Below are 22,280 nucleotides of genomic sequence, written 5' to 3' on the forward strand. Positions count from 1 at the left end.
TAACTTAAAAGAGATCAACATTGATTGAGTTAGATTCCTTTGTTTCATTACAGATACAATCAGAAAGATCATAACTTATATGCATCAAAAAACCAAAGAAGAGGAGAAACAGATTCATATAACAAAGCAAAAAAAAAAGTTTAAAAATATCTCTGATGTATTATTTATCTTGGAGAGTTTGTATAACATAAAAGTACATATATCAATCAACAATGCACCCTAAAGCACTTTATTCAATACTATTTAAATAGAGTTTGTATAACTATAACATAACATAAAATACCATATAGTATAATATCACTAGACCATAACAATATTTAACCAGTACATAGAGAGCATCAATGTCAACTGAAGCCCTAGGGGTTACAGGGTGACTTTCCACCAGCTGTATGTGAAACTTACATAACAAGGCAGCTGCAACCATCTTCATTTGAATGAAACTGAGATCTTTACCCATACAACTTCTTGGCCTGTATTGAAAGCTATGAACTTGTAAGATGGTATATATATAATGTTTCCTCTTTCCGTTACCCATCTCTCAGGCTTAAATTCCAAGCAATCTTCTCCCCATATTTGTTCAATCCTTCCCATAGCATACAAAGAGTAAATTAACTTCGTATTTGGATTAACATGCTCTCCACTAGGTAGTATATCAGATTTGATTGCACTGATAAGCTCAAAAGGTATAGTAGGATACAGCCTCATGGATTCACATATAGCTCCATGGAGGTAGAATAGCTAATCAAGGCTTTCCACCATTGAAGTTATCCATTCTCATGTTGTGATACACAATTATCTTTGATCTCTTGAATAATGTTGGCTTCCACAATAGGATGAGTTGAAACAAGCCAGAAAAACCAACTGAGACTTGAACTAATTTAGTAATTGTGCCATTACCTGCTAACAAAAGAGAGAGTGCATTGTCTCTAAGATACTTATCACACACTCCCTCCTTTCCACAACCTTCCTTCATCAGTGCTTTTACAAAGTTGAAATAACACATTCATCCATTTCTTCACTGCTGCTGCACTTGCTTTTCTCTTCGCGTTTGGAAAATGTTATACTTTCATACAAGAATCAGTCAAGATTTTCTTGAGCTATCTTGTACTTCTTTTCTTGACCAACAAGAAACAATTTCTGCAGCTTCCATAAAAAACTAGGAATGAAGTTCCTGTAGAATTGCACTTCCTCTATCACAATAAGATATTTTTGATAAGAAATTTCTCTAAGATCGCTTATCTTTATTGGAAGCCAATCAAGATCAAATCCAAATACAATAATGCAAAGATGCTATCAAAAGTGAACCTATTCAAGATATCTTGCAAATCCACCTGAGAACCTGCTTCAGAAGACATATATAAACCATTGCTGTGCTCAGAATCTGAAATAATCTCATAAAGATCCTTATAAGCGACTTTTGTTGGTATAGTCCCAATTGATGAATAACGAGTAACACCATCAAGTGGCAAAGGAATTGATTGGTTTTTGATGTGCATGGTTGAATTGGATGATTCTTTTGATTTTTGATGACATCTTATTATTCTTAAAGGATTAACAAAGCCTAGAAAGCCTCTTCCATCTATGTCATATTTCAAATGTCTTGCTTGTTTCTGTCTTTCTGACATGTTCTCCAATAGTTTTTGATTTCATTGTCTGTTCTACGTGGCAAGTTTTGTGCAATCCATGACCACCTAAAAATTCACAAAAGAGAAATAAGAATTCAAAACAAACGCGATCAGCGGGCTGCAACATTGTAGAGCTGTTGGATATAAAAGATCTAACGACTATGTAGTAACTGTACGGGCAGCTAATGTAGAGGATCCAAACTTTGATCTTTGATGTTGTTTTGGCATTTCTTCCATGTCTAAGCATTCACGTGCTTGTATCTGTTTTGTTAGTTCAACCAATGAAGATTGAGGGAAGTTTGAGTGTGGCTTAGAAATTTATCATGAATGTCTTCCTAAAGTCATCCATGATGTGAGCACAGTTATTTCTGATTATACAACAATCAAGCAAAATTGGAAACATCAAATATATAAGGATGCACCAGGATCATTAAACTTATTCATATTATACACCTCTACTCTAATGTCACCATCGTTGCTCACAATAGTGACATATGCTAGTAATGTGAAGCAACCGTGATTTCAACCCACCATGGCCTTGTATGAGCTGCCCCTTATGGAACTTTTGCCACCACACTTCACCTTGTTCATCTAATGTACCATTGCTCTTAGAAATATAGTTCCATTCAATATTTAAAAGAATCAAATTCTAGTTCAACTAGATTTGTATTTTAATCCCGAAAGAATAACTGGATTGTTCAGTTTGATCATCAATTACTTGTGTCCTACGAATTATTCAGACTAATTAAATTGGTTTCATATAGTACCTGTTATGACCAATTGAATTCTACCATTCAAACCTTGTTCTATATGATCATTCAGCTTATTAAGATACTTTTGTGGAAACATAAACATCTTATTGTAATTTAAAGCAATTAACATAATTAATGATGCACATTCAATAAAATTGGCATAAACTTAAGAGTTCAACATATGAGGCATTGGATAAATGCTTGCTTGCAATATCATTATTATGTGCTGCTGGTGAATTACATTTTATGTATCTTCTTCTAAGCTTAAATAATCACGAAAAGTGACACCATAAATAGTCCCACATCTACAGAAAAACTAGTATGGGGGTGTTTATAATTGTCAAGGTGCCCACATAGTGCACATGTAAGGTTGAGAATTACATGAATGAAATTTGAAATTTATGATGTCTCAATCTTATGATGTCTCAATTTTTACATTTTTTATTTTTATTTTCATGTAGTCTTCTACTGTTTGACATGGTTTTTTTTTTCTTTCTACTTTTCTACATTTTTAAGGAGAAGGTAGGTCAAACACAATATTAAATGGTACGGCGCTTTTTAACGAAATTTGACCAAATGTGATTTGTTTACCATCACATTGGAGAAATCAGAGGTACTATTAAGATATTATCTGCTTATTTATTTTATTAAAAAATTAGAGATTCAATTAAACAAATACTACTACTAGATTAAATTAAAAAAATACTACCACTGATTTTATAGAAATAATAATAATAAAGATAGTGATCATGTGATGACGATAAAGTCCACTGGATGGGGAAAAAAGTGCTACGAGATCAATTTATTTCTTACAAACCGACAAAATAGGTATATGGCACAAAGAAATCAAATCAGTGTTCAATTGCTTGCTTCTTCTACCATGCATACAAGAAGAAAAAATAAAATAAAATAAAATACAGGCCTTGGTCGTCCGTGAAATTTCGTGCGTACAGTATTCGCACCATTCAGCATTTTCCTTTAGATAATTGTACATGAAAACTCTAATTATGTGCTTTTGTTAATGTAATTGTACATGAAAACTCTAATTATGTGTTTTTGTTAATGTTAGTAAAGGTAGATATCATATATTTTGGGATTCAAGGAATAGAAATAGAATTTCATAGAAATTATAGTTTAAATTACTAGTTTTGTTTATGTATTATGTGTGTAAACACCAGATAGAAATAAGTTACAATGACATATACTAAAATTGCCTTATGTTGAAATAAGTAACTATTTGTACTTAGCTGTGAGATAATTGTAGTTTACTGTAATAATAATAAGTTTTTTTGCAGCAAGTATAAAGTTAGCTCTAAGTGTATTCATTACATATAGACATACAGAAATCAAAGTAATAAATTGTGAGGTAAGAGCTAGTGAAGTAGTAAGTGGGACGCCGCTTGCGAATAAGTTAACTTCACTAGTAGGTAGATTATTCCTAAGTACCATCACACTTACGAGTATCTGCAATTAAAATTGACAAGACTACTTCCTCTATGTAATACTCATTTATTCTTATATGTTGAGTTGCACAAAGAAATATATTACTCATGCCATATTCTATTTGATTTGGTTAAAGGATTCTAAGAAGAAGTTGTAGAGTGTAGCTAAAGTAAATAATGTACGAATTCCTATGTATATAAACCATTGTCTATTTGGTAAAATATTAGATATGTACAAGAGTTTATTAATTAGTATTATTGATGAGAGAGCTTTTTCCATGTCTAGTACACTATACATGGCTGAGAACATCAAAAGTGCATTGTATTTTATATTCTATGTTACTGAGTCTTTGTGCTCACTATGTTTGGATGTTGTTTTCAGATTAAGCTTGACATTGGAAAGTTGAAGAGTATGTCCGGACTAATCGTCAACAGCTTCAATGTTGAGTTCTTCGTTACCGAATCACAGTTAGAGTCGTAGACTAGAATGTAAATTGTAAATTCTTGGTGTACATTAGAAAATATATATAATTCTAGTATTAAAGGTTCCAAAATTATTTAAGCTTTATCTGTTCATATTTTTTGAAAATTTGGTTTTTTCATTTCCAATTATATCATATAACAAATTATAAGAATACTATATTTTTGGTGTCATTCAAAGCTTTGTACAATATTTTGCCAAACAACTTTTAACATAAAAATAGTTGTAAAGCTAAAAATAATAAAGTAACCAAACAACTTTAACTTCTATTTTAAAGCCCTTAATTTTATCTTTGTTTTAAAATAGGTTTTAGACCGTAAAAAAGCCAAGGCTAAACGATGCTTTCACCTTAACGTCTTTTAATTGCACTTCTATCTTTCATCCTGTAAGCAAAGCTATCTCACGGTAAAAAATATTTTGGGTAGAATTTTGAGATTTGAGTTAATGCTCTAAAAAAAGAGAGGTTTACCCATTCCTTGATAGTTGCTAATTGAGACTCTTTGAGGTAAATAAACAATATATTTGTCAAGCAATGTATCTTTCAACATATTTAGACTGATTTAGAAATTAATTTTAGAGATAAGAGTATATATTAGAGGATTTTACGGTTGCCTATAGTTATAAAAATTCTAGAATTATTTTCTTATATTAGAAAATGTTAAAAATAGAGTGGATACTCCGTCGAAATTTCTGTAAATATCATTTTGGAATTAAAAGTCGAGTTTGAAATTTTATAACTATGGTTTGTCAAGTTTTGTCAATACTGAGGATGCCACCCAACACTAGGATCTCCACTAAAACGAAAGTTAGTCCCTAGTAGGTTACTTCCCAACCTTAAGACCCCAGTCAAAGAGCACATTGTTCAAGTCGTACTCATGGTTAACTTAAAGGAAATGATCGAGTACGTAGCGTTCATCTTGACAAACGTGACTTGGTTGCACGAGTAACTAATGATGAGGTGCCTAGGGCAGGACAAATATTATTAATTTCTATAATACATTATGAGATGTTGTCCATTCTAAGTAATCACAAAAAATATTAGAAGGTATAAATGAATATTTCTTGAGTAAAAACCTAGAAGGTCAATAAGATATGTATATGTGACAATACCATCACCAGAATATTGACAATTTGTTAAAAGTCCACCAGTAATATTCAGATGATCAACTTCAAAAACCTTAGCACAAATTTGATGAGTATAGTTTACCATAGTAAGTAATTGAAGAATCCCTCAAATATCAACCCAATAATAACTAACCGATTAGTTTTCAGTTTCTTGATTTGTGCATATTGAGTACGGATAGATGCTATACCATGTCGCATAAATGGATGTAGGTGGGAAACACATATGTTTGGTGCTTGTGCTGGCGGAAAAATATGAACAGGAATGAGCACATAATGTTGGAAAATTTATAGATGCAGCAACGCCTATCAGATGTTGTTAAATGGTTGTCGGAGAGTGCAACGGGTGCTCGGTGAAAAAATGTTACCAAAAGTTGCGAAATTTGTGTTTTCACAATGAATTATTGACGACAGTGGAGAGATTATGGCTCACATCAGTGTCATAATAAATTTGTGTCTTTGGTTAAAGACACTTACAAGAAAGACTTCCTAACCAGGTCGACTGTGAAGATTCCCTATGAACATTCCTTGACGTGCACCCTCTAATTTTCGATACTGGTGCAATGTTTGCAGTTCCCCGCACTGTCGCAGTGGTGGTAAATGTCACAACACCTGATCTTTAGCTTCAATATACATGGTTTTTGCATCATCATCTTTCATCCATGCGGTGATGAACGCCGATTTCGTTATTGGGCGGCGATTTCCTATAATTAATGTCACACGTTTTCTCCTCTGTTGCTGGCATTGGATAGAGCAAGACTTGGGGTTTGAATCTGTTGTAAATTTTGAATATATTTCAAAAGTTTCAAATATTTGTGTCCCATATTTTTAATTGAGAAATATAGAAAAAAATATTTTAATAGAAAATCTTTATCTAATTATTATTTATCCTCTTTGACCAGGTTTTGTAACATATTTTTAACTCCAAAGTTTTGTAACCGTTTTGCTTTAATATCTCTTGAATGTAAAATAATATTGTTTAGCCAAACATTAATTCTCTAAAACTAAATATATATGTGTATCTATATTGCTGTACGTTAAACCACTTGAGAGGGGAGTAGAAGTATACACCTACACTAGAAAATTCTCCCTTTTCATGGTTAGTGAGCAGTAGCACAACAAAAACCAAATCCCTCTTTTAAGCTTCAAGTTATGTATTATTTGATTTTTCATGAGTCTATACACAATAATGGGTTCTCATCTTCCTCGCTAATATTTCTTCTTGCGAGTTCTCGCATCCTTGATTTTATATCAAGAAGGGTCTCGTTAAATCTCGGGGGATTAGCGTATAATTACGCGGAAAATCCTTAAGGACAAGGTGCGATCGCACGTCTCGTACTACCTCCACCGTTTGTTTATTTTGCAGTCCTCTTATCAAATTGATGTTTAAAGATGCCGATGAATTATGTAGATGGTCGGTTCTACAACAATATCAAGACAAACATAAGTTTAATTGATCTTTCTCCTTTGTTTATTCTCATCAATATAAATTGATTATTATATTTATATATTGTTTATTATTTATAGATATAATATTATGCCTAAATTTACAACAATCTTAAGGATTTTCTTAATGGAATTATTTGCGCTTTAACTCCCGCATCAATCACCATGATTCGTACAAAGAAGAACAAGTATAAAAGATCTAAAAGTGGCAAGATGTTTTGTTCCTCTAGTTTTATGATTGATCGAGTATGGTGAAGTGATTAAGATGGTTGAGGATTATGCTAATTTGAAAATTCAAGAAATAAATACATGTATGTATCTGATGAAGGATGAACATTATTTATTTATTTTTGAAGAAAGATGAACATTATTTATGACATTCACTTTTAAGCAGGAGATGACAGTATGTTTGAGGCCAATAAATTATTGAGGTAAACAATATCTTTCCCTTGCACTTTGTTATATCTCTAGAAGCTTTGGTGTTTGCATGTGCGTGTGAAATGGTTTCATATTTTTATCCTTAACTTGTCCACTCATATTCCCGTTTGGTATAGTTTCTATATTATTTACTCTCTATAATTTATTTGATTTGATTGTGTAGAATTGAGATAAGCTTTCTATTGCTGAAATTTTATTGAGCATAAATTATAGAAACATGACAGGTACAAGTGAGTTTTGGAAAATGTGTGTTGAACCATGGTTGATATGCATGCCAGATTTATATAGAATTTTTATTTTCTCGTGGAGTATTTTATCTTGTGAATGTTAATATATATATATATATATATATATATATATATATATATATATATATATATATATATATATATATATATATATCTTCAATAAGCTTTTCAAAATTAAACTGAAATTCTGTGAATAAATTCTTGAGATATTTCTCCTTCAATTTGTGTAAACATGTGCTATGTGGATCTTTGGCTTGATAATTTATTCATGAACTTATTTTAAACCGTGTCATTAAGATAGAGTTAGAAGATATATTGAATTGAAATTATATGGAAAATTATGATAATGAGATATGAGAATAAATTTGAGTTTGGTCATGTATGTCTCTCTGTGTTGCATTATTTTTGGAGTTAAAAGTTCCTAACTTATGAGTACTTGTTTTCATATTAATGGTTTGATGTACGACCTATATTTTACAGTGTTATTCTTGGAGGTTTTAATCTAACGGTTTTGGAATATAAGACCGTAATTTAAATTGAGATATTTTTTTATGACAGCTAGTTTCAAAAGGTCTTGAAATATCATTTGTGAATGTTTATTTTTATATTGTATGGCTTTTAAAATGAGGGTTGCATTTCATTTAGTTGATTTATGACTAGCATCATGTGATAAGTTTCATAATTTAAAATTTCATAATTTGAATGTGCATGTTTTGGTAGATAGATTTGAACATGTTATACGTAATTAAAAATGCATTGTTGATAATGAGAAAGTATATGAGATTATATGCATATTGGTTGAAATTATTTGTTTGTAAACTACCTTCTCTCGGTGCAACTATATTTAGCATAATTAACTTGACAAATCTCACACTTTGATTACTTCTATTTCTTTAATTTTATTTTGACTTCAAGAAATGAGTTAGTTGATGCTATAGTTGTGAAAATATTATACTTATATTCTTTGAGGAATATTTGAAATGACTTTGACATAAGAGTATACTTGAAAAATAATCCATTGTATTCAAATAACACAATGATGTTTAACAAAACTTGTTTATGAGAAAAATATATTTTTATCGGATTTATTTTTCATTGTGGAACTGTTGTCACTTGAAAATTATTCAAGTAGACCTGTATAATAAATCTATACATATAGTTATATTTTCTTAATGTGGGGGTTTGTCGCTTAGAATCTATCTAAGTAGACCCGATGAAATATATTAAGAAAGTCAGTTTGACACTTATGAAATATTGTTGATGAACCATTGCATCAAAACAATGCGATGATGTTAATTGAAATTGAAATCCAATGAGAATAAATCAAAATGTAGAATTACTTTTCTTATTGTGGGGATGTTGTCGCTTGAAGTCATTCAAGCAGACCTATATAATAAATCTACAAATAGATTTATATTTATCCACATTGATAGTGATGTCGCTTAATAATATTGTAAGTAGACATGTATAAAAATAATTATAGAGATCAAGTTTATTGTTATAGACTTTGATAAATATATATGATTGATTGACTTAGAGACGTCTTAGTCAATCTTATATGATGAAAGAAAATTGTCTTCATCATTTGTGTATAATGTAGCTACTAAACAAAGCCCCTTGGGATGAAATAAATTTGTGTACATCGAGGGGATTGGGGCTTAAGCCATTCGAAATTAATAAGTGATGGGAACCCAACCTTTGTGATTGGAGATCCCATGAATAAGGTTCATATGGGTAAGAACTAGTCACTTATTAGTTTTGCTAGCACCAAAAATTAGTTAATTAATTTTTGTTCTCGTCCCTTTCCTATGGTGTGTGTGAGAAGTGCTAGACACTGCATTATTGAGAGGATAAGCGTATAAAGCTTTTAATGAATTTCATATCCCTTATGGGTGGTGTATGATTTGCAGCATACACTTGATGAAATCACCTATGTGAGTGTCAAGTGGGGCCGCTTGTATGATATCTTGGTGAAATCTCTGGAGCACTCATGAAATATTCCAGCACGCGCACGGCCTATTCGCACACCACGGCGCCAATGCCAAGAATTGTTGGGGTGTGATGCGAATGGTATACCGCTAACATACGCCAAGTGATTTTGGTTCATATAGCTTGCTACACCAACTTCACTCTCGTGTTAAGTATTATCATTCTAGGGCCGGTTCATATAGCTTGCTACACCGAGCTTGATGCATCACATCTAGGATGTTAACCCGTGAAGTCCTTTTTCTAATTTCTTTTAAACTTTTGAAATATGTGGGGGATTGTTGTAAATTTTGAATATATTTCAAAAGTTTCAAATATTTGTGTCCCATATTTTTAATTGAGAAATATAGAAAAAAATATTTTAATAGAAAATCATTATCTAATTATTATTTATCATCTTTGACCAGGTTTTGTAACATATTTTTAACTCCAAAGTTTTGTAACCGTTTTGCTTTAATATCTCTTGAATGTAAAATAATATTGTTTAGCCAAACATTAATTCTCTAAAACTAAATATATATGTGTATCTATATTGCTGCACGTTAAACCACTTGAGAGGGGAGTAGAAGTATACACCTACAGTAGAAAATTCTCCCTTTTCATGGTTAGTGAGCAGTACCACAACAAAAACAAAATCCCTCTTTTAAGCTTCAAGTTATGTATTATTTGATTTTTCATGAGTCTATACACAATAATGGGTTCTCATCTTCCCGCTAATATTTCTTCTTGCGAGTTCTCGCATCCTTGATTTTATATCAAGAAGGGTCTGTTAAATCCCGGGGGATTAGCGTATAATTACGCGGAAAATCCTTAAAGACAAGGCGATCAAGACGTCTCGTACTACCTCCACCGTTTGTTTATTTTGCAGTCCTCTTATCAAATTGATGTTTAAAGATGCCGATGAATTATGTAGATGGTCAATTCTACAACAATATCAAGACATGTAAGTTTAATTGATCTTTCTCCTTTGTTTATTCTCATCAATATAAATTGATTATTATATTTATATATTGTTTATTATTTATAGATATAATATTATGCCTAAAATTACAACAAAATCTTCTTGTCTCTCGGCGTTGGATTTGAGTTGGAACACAATTCTCGTGAGCTTAGCTCAGTTGGTAGGACGATGCATAATATATACAAGGTTTGGGGTTCAAACCCCGACTACCACAAAAAAACCATTGGAACACAAATATTTTTTGTAACTATAACCAATTAACATAATTAATGATACACATTCTATAAAATTGCCATAAATTAATGGACTGTGTTTTTCATATATATAAGAAATTTTTTTCTTCTTTTCAAGCAAACTAATGGTATTTCATTAATAATAGTTCCAAAGCGGTCTCTCTCATCCTTCCTTTGTTAATTAAATAAATGATTTTTATATATTTTCCAATCTTATTTCGTTTGCTTTTTTATTTTGTTTTTCAGTTTTAATGCGGTGTTTATTTGATTCAAGTAGAAAGGTTGGCTTTGAGCAAGTGCAGATTCAATAAATGATTTTGGCGTCGTCAACTTTGCAGATTCGTAGACATGAGTATTATGAAGAATTGAATATAGTCATATTCGTAGGCATAGGTACTCTATCGTTTTATGTTTTTAACATAGATGATGTGAGTTTGTTCGTAGATTCATCCTTTTTATTTTTAACAACTTTGAATTTGAATTGTATAGATATACTATATCAAAATGAATGAATGAATGAATATATTTTTGTCAAAAAAATAAATAAAAAAGTTTGGCTTAGTCTTTAACCCGATAAGGTTATTAAATCATTAGTTTATTCGTCGAACCATTGAATCATGATCGAATCGAATGATTGAATCGTATAAAACCGGATGACTTTGTCATATGAATCAATCTCTCTAAAAAAGTTGTACTTGTAATAAATCGGATGGCTCAGTTTCAAAAACTTCTAAAAAACTCAAGACAAGTATATAATATATATTTCCTTAAAAAATAGTATATAAGATATATTGTAAAGGAAAGAAACACATATTATATACATATCTTATCTAAATAAAAAAATTGAACAATTGTTTTTAAATTCACAATTATAACACACATTTAAAAACAAGAGTACTAAAAGTATATTTTATATTTCACGAAAAAAAATATTTATAATTTAGTATAGTAAAAATTGTATCATTGCCATAAAAAGAAAAATAATAATAAATTTTTTATTTGTATTGCTCTTCGCCCTTTGAAAATTGTTCATTCCCCTAATTTAACGTGAGTTAACTCACGCTCAACATTTTTTTCTCGCGTAAGATAACCGAAGTTGGCACTTTCAAGATCGGTTGAACCAGCCTTAAAAGTGATTGAACCGATCTTAAGAGTATCGCCGTGAGTTAACTCGCGCCGAAAAATGCCGACCGTGGGTTAACCAACTCACGCCGAATCGCTAATCCTAGAGACTCACGCCGAATATATTATGCTATGGACAATGCATAATATATGCAAGATCCGGGGTTCAAACCCCGGCCATCACAAAAAAGAAGCACAAGAAGAAGAACATCCTTTATGGGAGGCTTCTATCAAAGTAGGTTAGAAGAAAAAAAAAAGGCATGATTATGGACAATCTTCAGAGCTGGACATAGAGTATGGGAAGACTTTGTCAACTGCAACTCTGAGTCACATGAAGATAACCAAGGAAAGTGAGATAAAGGAATCTGATGTACCTAAACCCTAAACATATTCCTAAAAATAGAATTGCATGCTTATTTCTTTCGTATACAGTTTATATATTTTCCGTTGCTAGCATTATGCATTATTATTTTTAAAAAAACAAATTAGTGTCATTTTCATAGTTTATAATGCAAGAAATTTTTTTTTATGTGAGCAAACTCATGGTATTTTATTCATAATAATCAATAAGGTTACTGAGTCATTGATTTATAGCTCAAACAATTGGACATTGATCGAACTTCATTGATTTATAGCTCGAACAATTGGACATTGATCGAACTGCATGATTAAATCGGATATTTTCATAGTTTATAATGTAAGATTGTTTTTTATTTTTATTTTTATGTAAGCAAGCTCGTGGCATTTCATTCATCATAATCAATGTTTTAAAAATTAGATCCGGTTTCTCTCAAAAAAAAAAAAAAAAATTAGATCCGGCGACCCTATAAGATTACTAGATCACTGGTAGAAACATTGACTCATTGGTCGACCCTACAATTGCTTATTTGAAAGTTTAAAGTCATTTTTGTCTATGTAATCTTTTCCTTTGATCGGTGATTTTGTTGCATGTTTGGATGCTTCTATTCGCTTTGGAGGGTGGAGTCTATAAGTATTTTGGTTGGGTGCACATGTTAGCAATTGCATGTGGTCTTTTACGTGCATTTGTAGCACGAGCTGGTCTTTTGTGTTGTTTTGGATCAACTTTGATCTTTTGTATCTTAACTTTTTCATGTTTTTTCCATTCTTGCATTCTTTGTGCATGACACTGGTTTAATTTATTTAAAGTAATTTCTCCTTCTTTTCTTCTTTGCATGTATGGACCGGTTTTAAAAGAAGAAGAATGAAGCAGAAAAAATGTTGGGATAGGTGGTGAATATAATGTATTTTACTTTTAATTAAACAAAATATCCCCTGTGCAGGGCACGGGTATACACGCTAGTTAAATATAACACACACACACACTTTAATCTAAGTTATTATATAACTAGTACATGTATCATAAATTTCATTGATGAATTGTTTACTACAATGATTCAATGTAACATCAGTCGTTTTGAAAGGAAAATTATTTCTCTTTGTTTTTTTTTTTTTTTTTAGAATTAGATAGTTAAGAATAAAACTTTGATTTAATACACAAACCAAAAGTGCTGCAACCTGCTATCATGGTTCTAACCTTGAAGGATATGCCCCTTTTGATGATGTTAGTCATCAGGCCTATATTTCTTTGGGAATAACTTGCTTGCGCACAATTTTTGTTGAAAATTACTCTTTAGGCATCTAGGTTTGTTCACAAGCACCTCGAGTTTCTGAAAATATCGTCAATGGTAATTACCTATCGTTCGCTTTTGAACTTGCCTTACAAACTATTAGCTCATATCTGGCAAAGTTCACTTGTACTACACTTCTCTATCACAACCCTACTACTGTAGAAACTCTTTAATTTAATACTCGGTAAATTAATAAACTCTTTAAAATAATAAATTTGTCCGGTCCCAACTTGGGCCAATGTAAAAAATTGAAAAACTCGATAAAATAATAAGATAATAATTTTTCGGAGATCCCTTTATAATTTTCGGTCCCAAGAAAATCATAAATTAATAATTCATAGAAACTTAAAAAATATATTAAGAATACATTGAACACATTTGTTCCTCTTGTATACATTTACTATACTTCAAAAGTCATTATTGATTTCCAATGCATATGAACACAAGTAGTTACTAATTTACGTTGAGTCTCAAGGTTCGCCGCAACGTAATTCTAAGAGGCATAGACTAATTTGCCTTTTTGTTTGGTATGTACAGTATAATTACTTAAAAACTCTTTTAAATTAATAATTATTAAATTATCGATAAATTAATAACTCTCTAAATTAATAAATTTCTCCGGTCCCGACATTATTAATTTATAGAGTTTTAACCGTACCTTTAGTTTTGGTTGAACATGCGGTTGATAATTATGTTGAGTCAAAACCTAATATTGTTGAGTCTTCCAGTGAATTCAAATCATGTATTGTTGAAGCTTCTATAAAATTGAAACCAAACATTGTTGAAGCTTTTGTCAAATTGAAATCAAATATTTTGAAGTTTCTGATGTTGATTCTAAAAAAAACATTATTTTTCCCAAACTTTTTCACAGAAGAGGAATGGAAATAAAGAGATGATGTGATTAATTGAGTTCATCAACAAACAACAAAGACATGATTTAGTTAAATATAGAGAAATCCCTACATTGAGAGAATTGTGCATTCATACAGATATCAGACCAGTGGATGTTTGTCAAGATGAGACGATCTAAAAATATACAGTTTAATTTTTGTTTTAAACTTCACAAACCCAACCTTGAAATTGGACATCGATGCCATGAATGTTGTTGTTTTTGGATTTCCAAACCGTTAAATTTGGATTTCCAAATTCGTTATCTACCGAAGTTGTTACTAGGTTGAGTCACGACCTGTGTCACTCTCTTTAAGACGTTTCGTGGCACTACCCAAAGTTGTGCAAGGTAGACTATCAACCACGCCGCCTCCAGATAAAACAAGCCCAAACCTACAACTGTTCAATTAACTACCGCACCGTAGAAAAATCGTTCGAGAATTACACCCTCAAATATGGTACTAAGACCACTCTTTAATATTGAAACCATTCAAATTAATATGGTATTATTACCATTCTATTGTGGTGCCGAGACCACTCGAATTAATATGGTATTATTATCATTCTATTATGGTGCCGAGACCACTCAAATATGGTGTTACCACCATTCTAACTTCTCCAAAACATCAATATGGCACTACGACCACTCAAATATGGTGATACCACCATTTCTCCTTAAATAGAAAATTATTAAAATAATTTATATACCGTTAAGATCATTCTTTAATTCCGACGGGACATTAGTATTACGAAAAGGGACTATGATCTTAATAGTACTCTATATTCCGAAGAATCATATATTATCGAAGGGACTATGAACTTAAGACCAAGGGACTATGGTCTTAAGAACACTCTTAATACCGAAGGGACAAATGAGTAGAAGCGAAGAAACTCGCTATCGCAAGTCGGAGGGAGAAGAAAAGAATTCCCGACAACTCAATGAAATTCTTTTCGGTGTGAAGAATGAGTGGGGCGAACTTCTCCTTTTATAGGGAGAGTTTGTAACAAAAAACGAGTGACTTGGGGATTAAGTCTCGCTTAATACTTAAGCAAACGCGTTTTGTTTTTTAATTGGATATATCCGAAGTTTCGGATACGCGTTATGGATCGGGTCGGATCGTAACAAATTTATTTGTTACGCGTAGCGCTTACGGATAATGATTAAATTAATTAATTAATTAATTTAACATTTTCAAGTGACAAAAAATATATATATCATTTTTTTTATTCGATATATATATTTTGTAAGCGTTCACCCGTTCACAAAATTGGGTATCCCAAGGGCACACCCTTGGAGGTCACTTTGCCCATATATAAACACTTACTAGTTGGGGTGACCCTCCAATGTGGGACATTTTTTAAGTCACACCCACACACTAGTTCTTTCATAGTGTTTTTCTATCCAATTTTCTTCACTAGAATTAACTAGTGTTCCAACAAATGTGGAAATGCTGAGAATCTCCAATTGTAACGAATTTGAATCCTATTGTCAAACAGACATTAAAAACCTGGTCGCGGTGGTCCAAATTCAGCATGCATATAATTTTAGGTCACATAATTGTGAATTGTGATGCCTTAAACAATAATGTTGTGGATTCAATTTCTTATATTAACAAGCTTTGAACGACAATGTTGCAGTGCCAATGACAAAAGATTGATAATAGATATTGCAAAGACAAAACATATGAACATGTTGTAAATAGATGGAGAATTAACCAGAGTGAGATTACATATCTGAGTACATGATTTCAATTATAACCGGTTATGACTACATCAGTAAGGTTGGCCTCAAATTTGGTGGTGTTTGATTAAGCTCTTCAGAATGTAAATGCTCGAATAGATTAAAAGATAAACTTTTAGGGATGACCAATTGAATTATACCATCCAAACCTTGTCCTAAATAATCATTGAGTCTAAGATGCCTTTATGGAAAGATAAAAATATATAGCTTTTCAACTTTTAAGAGGAAGAAAAGAGGCACCAAAACTAGTTAGTCCCGCATCTACTCAAATTAGTAGTATAGTAGTGTTTATAAACTTCAGACTGTCAATAACATTCAAAGTTGATGGGAAAATAGTTTGAATGATGCTTTTCTAAACTGTTTTTTGTCTCACCTTATTTTAATTAGTTTATTAAAACTTAATTCCATTCATTATATTCATATTTGCATTCATTATATTCATATTTTGTCTGATTTGTGAACAATCCCTCTTTTTGAAATTGAAGTTTTTGACCCATAAATTTACATATTTGTTGAAAATTGTAATTTCTGCTTAAATTTTCTGCTCTAAAATGGATGATTTTTTACTCCAAAAGTAGTGGTTTATTGCCTAGATGTTGAATCTCAAGAGAAAATATAACTTCTGGGATAAAAGTCACATTTTCTAGCACTAAAAATCAACATTTTGGGGTAAAAAATGCGGGTTAGAACTAAGTCGGCGAGAAATATAAAAATTGAGGGATCAAAAATTTCAATTATTTTTGAAAAAACACTATTTTCGTGAGTTTTATTAAATAGAAGGATCTAAAATGCATTTTAATTTTTTTTTTCTTTGAACTTTTAGTCTTTTCTTTTTGTTTCTTTTTTTAGTTTTTGATAGATAGATAAAATGACAAATAACCATTGAAACTCACATACATAAATGAGGGATCTGGATTCGAGCCTCGCACAACGTCTTTTATATTTTATTTAATAGATCAAATTATTTTTTGTCGACATTAGTGTCTTTTATTTTTATTTCCATCTTTTACAATACAAGATTGCACAAATTAATCCACTACAAGAATTCCTAAAATTACCGACCAATTCAAAATTGCATTACCGAGGGATTTAGACTTCGCAATTACCGCGAACAAACCCTCGGCAACTCGAAAAAACCCTCAATAACATTATTGACGGAATAAACCCTCAATATTTCGTAGATTTTCGTTATCGACGGATAAATCCGCCGCAATATTAATAAGGAAACCGCCTTTGATTACCGATAGACTTTTTCCGTCAATAATGATAATGGAGGACAGCTCAACATGGCTTTGTATTACCGACGGGTGTAAATCGCTCACTAATGTTCAAGGATTTAATAATCCGCCAGCACCCTTTAATTTTCGCCAAGAATCCGTTGCATTCAATTTCGCCCGTAATTCAAGATTTCTACCTCTAAAATCCGCCGCAATTCAATTTATAATTTAAAAAAAATAAGAAAATTAAAACAAGAGAAACGCCTTTGGCTTGGCTTTCACATATATGGTTTCCCTTCATCGAATTTGACTTCATCTCATCCATTTCCTCTTCATCTTGTTTGCTTTCCAGTCATTCAAACATCAAAATCTCAAACGTTTTCCCTTCATCTCAATTGGTCCTCTCTCGTTTGTTGTTCAACCGTGCTTTATCTCAATCGTTTTCCTTTCAAGGGTTTGCTTATGTTTTCATCTCATTGATAGGCAGCTGTCTATTACTCGACGAAGAAGATGAAGGGCTCGTTTTGAAAAGGAGTAAAAGGCGAAGAATGAAGGTTTAGAGCTTGGTGAACCCACACTTCATCAAAATCTTGAGGAATTAATACTAATTGAGGTGAGTTTCTCAAATTAGGTTCTAATTATAGCAAAAGGGAACTTGAATTTGCAATTAGGATAAGGAAATTGACATGGAATAGAACGAAAATTGAAACCTTAGATTTTCCCTTTTTGTTGGTGTGTTTTTACATGTGTGAATTTATTTAGTTAGGCTTGAAATTTGTATGTGGGATTAATGAAAATTCTCATGTTAAATTAGCTTAATTCATTAATTAACTTATTTGTGTAGCAGCAAGTAGTAACTGAGTTATGATGTTGTCATGTGTTGTTGCTCTACTTCTTATTGACATGTAGAGGGTTCTTATAACTAATGTTAATTAGTTACATTTGTATTGATTTTGGCACTGATATATTTCTGAATCTATGCTATAATAAAGGTTTCTGTGATCTAATTTATGATGGTTCAAATTTAGCTTGAGTTTTAAAATGGTTTCCTTTGATGGTAAAAATGAATTTTGGGAACATTGAGCTACTAGATATGAAATGTTCTTATTCTAAATCTTTGTTCTTTTTGAATGGAAACTAGTATGATACTGATACTGATGCTGAAAGTTAATTTTGCTTTTGTTTTTTCAAAGACTATTTTAAAAATGGTCTTTTTGTTGATTTTCCTACACAACAAACCCACAACACCACACCAAAAAGACAGCAGCAACCTTCCTACACAACAAACCACACGCAGGCCTGGAAATCCTCCCACCAAACAGCACCCTAAAAACCACAAACAGCAGACTAAGGAGTGGATGTTAACCCCACAAACGCTGCCCAAACAGCAACCACTGCTGCTGGACTGTCATGACAGCAGCGCTGCCACAGACAACCTGGCCGCACCGCAGGAATAGAACAGCAACACAGAGGAGGCAGCAGCTTCTTAGCGCACCAAGCAATCACGAGGACTCCAATTGATTTTCTAGGTATAAACCACTAATGCCAATGTTAGTTGATTTTTTGCAACATTCATTTGCTGGAATTTTCTACTCACGCCTCAGAATGATAAGAAGCAAGCCTACAGGTCTTCCTCTAGATCTTATTGCCTTTCAATGTCCTGATGAATTAAAATATGCTAGTGATTTTTTTTTTTATGCTAAATGTATGATGTCTTTTTAAGGTCATGAAAGTAATACTTATGGAGTAGTACTTATGATGTCTTTTTTCTCTACGTGACACAGTTAATCTATATATTGATATAAGAGTAGTAGTGCTGAATTTTCAAGTTTAACTAATACTTATGGAGAGAAAGTGTGATTTGTTCTCTCATGGCTAGAAGATAGAAAGTTAGGAAAAGAAACAAATTGTAAACATGGTTATTAGTATCTTACAAATTGTAACTTACAATCAATAACTTAAACCAAAAAATCTCATGAACTAGTCTAAAAAACCATAACAAACTAATCAGTTGAACTAACAAATTACATAAATATGAAAGTAGTCTAAAAAACCTCTACAACCATCCAATAAATATTGCAATGTAGCATAGATAAATATGAAATGATGGAGGCTGTGGCAAAACCCCAAAAAGATCGTGCATCTATTCTTTGTGATGGAGGTTATGACAAATCTTGTTGGGGACAATCTAGTAGTTTAAAAAAATATGAAATGTTGATTTTATTAGTAAAGAATCTATTTATTAAAGAATGGTAGCACTCAAGACCTGTGATATAGCATGGGTTGTCTGGATATAACACCCCTTCTAGCATATGATGTTACCCCCTACACTCAAAGGTCTAAGGAGAACCAACTACATTATGATGATAATATTTTGAAAAATTTGTTGAAAGAATTTCATTAATTCAAAATATAGGGTAACATTTTTGTCCTTCATTTATGAAAACATTTATGTATCTAAACAAAAATGAAGAAAAAGGTAATAATCCATGACACTCCCTCATATTATTTAAAGTTACATTGTAAGGTAATAATCCATGACACTCCTTCTAAAAACCACTTCATCACACAAGCACATAACTTGAATACTCAAATATTACATTCACCAGCAAAAAAATGGAAACATAATATCACAAGTCTACTTCAATCTTCATCTTATTAATTGGGAGCAAGTTCTTCAAAATTCCCATATCTTGAAGCTGCAAATCCAAAGGAAGCTATAGTTCCTACATGAACAGCAAGGACTGCAGAAAAGAGTTGAACATTAGCAAGCGGTTATGTCCTCTCTTTTTCCACTTTTTGCCGAGGTTATTATAAAAATTAAGCGGAGGTTATCGGGTTTCAAAGTGGTCCATAGGTCATCCTTCTGATCTTATTTCCTTTCAATATTTGCTAAAAATTTATTCTAATAACTGCGGATATTGTTTCAGATTGGGGAAAACAAGTTAAAAAAAAAAAAGCTTTCTACATTGTTTCGGTGAAAGCAAGTAATAAAAGAAAAGCTTAATACATTGCAATTTGGAACCAAAGGTAGGTTCTGTTTTGTGAGCTAGATTCCTATCTTTTAATCTCTCGTTCTTTCAAATGGAACACAAACTATAAGACTGTGTGGATACCGCAAATTGAAAACCAACAAATGAAATTGTGGATTCTTACATGTGTGACTATTTATAAGATTTCTGTCTTTGTGCAATACATTCAGTGTGACTATTTATAAGATTTCTCTGTCTCTGTGCAATACATTCAGTGTGTTTCAAATTAGTTGATGTTAGATATGATGACTGTTGATTGATTAAATAGAGTGTTTTATTTATAGGTTATATTGGTGGCTCAAAGCGTGGTTGAGTATTTTTCAGTTTTGCTACAAGTTTGGATAGGATACTCAATGTTTTTGGCTGGTGCTGTTTTTTCCCCCTTGTTGTCTTGAGAAGGGATGTTCTGTTCTTAGCTTCCTGTTTGGTCTGGGGCGTTACGCGTATGGATATTTGCGTTATGCGTATGGATATTTCAACAAGCCATCATTCACGTAGACAAATATATTAGGTGTTGTCTATCATACCAAAGTTCTTCACCACTTGATTAATTGAAATAGTAGTTGCTGCAAAATTCACATGTATGAATATTATTGAAATATTTATGATTTTGTACAAAAACTATTGATAATAATTAGTTTAGTCTTTTAGTTTAATTAATTTGTGTCATATTATGTTTAATTTTTTTTCCTTTAATTTATTTGTGTTTAATTAATTTTATATCTTTAATTAAAATAAAAAAAAGTGATGTAACAAAAAAAAGGTGGAAAGTGCATTACTGGCGGAAAATTCTGTCACTAATGCAGATCTGCAAAAACATTACCGGCTGGTAAATCCGTCAAGAATACTAGAAGGAAGTTGATGGTGCATTATTGAGGGATTATTCCGTCGCAATTACCGGCGGATTGTTCCGCCAATTACCGACGAATAATCCCCGCAATGCTTTGTCGAATTACCTCACCATTACCGAGCGAAAATTCCGCCAAGCAATATTACCGACGCCAAGATATCGAGGGACAATAATCCGTCGCAATGCGTAGTACCGAGGGATTTTTTGCATTATTGAGGGTTTAATTCCGCGCAAGAAATGCAAAATTCTTGTAGTGATCTTTAAGTTTGGGATTGGATTAGACACATGGCTCTTAGAAAAATAGTTGAATTCAATATTTAAATAAAGCAAATCCTTTTTTTTTTTTATAGCCTAGTGGCGAGCTCACGAATTAAATGCGAGACGCGGTGTCCGAGGTTCGAACCCCGACCCCCGCATAAATTATGCAATGTCCCTACCAACCGAGTTAAGCTCACATGGACTAAATAAAGCAAATTCTAGTTGAACTAGATTTGTATTTTAATCCCAAAAGCAAATTCTAGTTGAATTCAATACTTATATCTACAAATTATTTAGACTAATTAAATTGGTTCTTTATAGTACTTGTTACGACTACATCAGTCAGATTAGTTCCAAAAATTAGTCTGCTCTACCTGCCACCCCGAGTATAGAACCAAACGGAAATTAGATTTTGAATTTGGTGTTTTGAGTTTGGTATTTGTAGTCGATGATTTTCGGGTGTCAATCCATTAATTGGTTTTGAACCTTCAATCGTTTGGACTTTCTTGATTTTCACGCTCTCATTTGGATCGGCTCCCGTTCCCTTCTTCTCTCGTGAACTCGATACATCCCTTCATGCCTCCGTTCTTCACCTCGGTTCGATGTTGCTAGTACGGAAATTTGTGTTGCTGTTTGTGTAAGAACTTGTTATGAATTTGTTGGTTTATGCTTCAACAGATTTGAACCGGTTGTGTTGTTGTTCGATCTCGGAAGTGATCCGAAATCCACTACCTTCCTCTCTTGCTTCTACTTGATTCGATTCTGCTTGAACCTTAAAAGTTTGAGCCG

General features: G+C 32.1%; 1 long non-coding RNA gene and 1 pseudogene across 1 annotated transcript; one reads left to right on the plus strand and one right to left on the minus strand.

Moving 5' to 3' along the window:
* Positions 1–262: 262 nt before the first annotated feature.
* Positions 263–1,625, minus strand: LOC146918244 (alkane hydroxylase MAH1-like; annotated as a pseudogene).
* A 16,197-nt stretch (positions 1,626–17,822) lies between these two features.
* Positions 17,823–21,039, plus strand: LOC146918245 (uncharacterized). The gene is made up of 4 exons (XR_015016088.1): positions 17,823–17,964; positions 18,545–20,208; positions 20,282–20,381; positions 20,668–21,039. It is a non-coding gene; the product is annotated as an uncharacterized LOC146918245 (long non-coding RNA).
* The last annotated feature ends 1,241 nt before the right edge of the window (positions 21,040–22,280 follow it).

This window comes from Medicago sativa, chromosome 6 (genome assembly GCF_051527215.1).
Source record: "Medicago sativa cultivar Bolivia chromosome 6, Bolivia_mono, whole genome shotgun sequence".
NCBI lineage: Eukaryota > Viridiplantae > Streptophyta > Magnoliopsida > Fabales > Fabaceae > Medicago > Medicago sativa.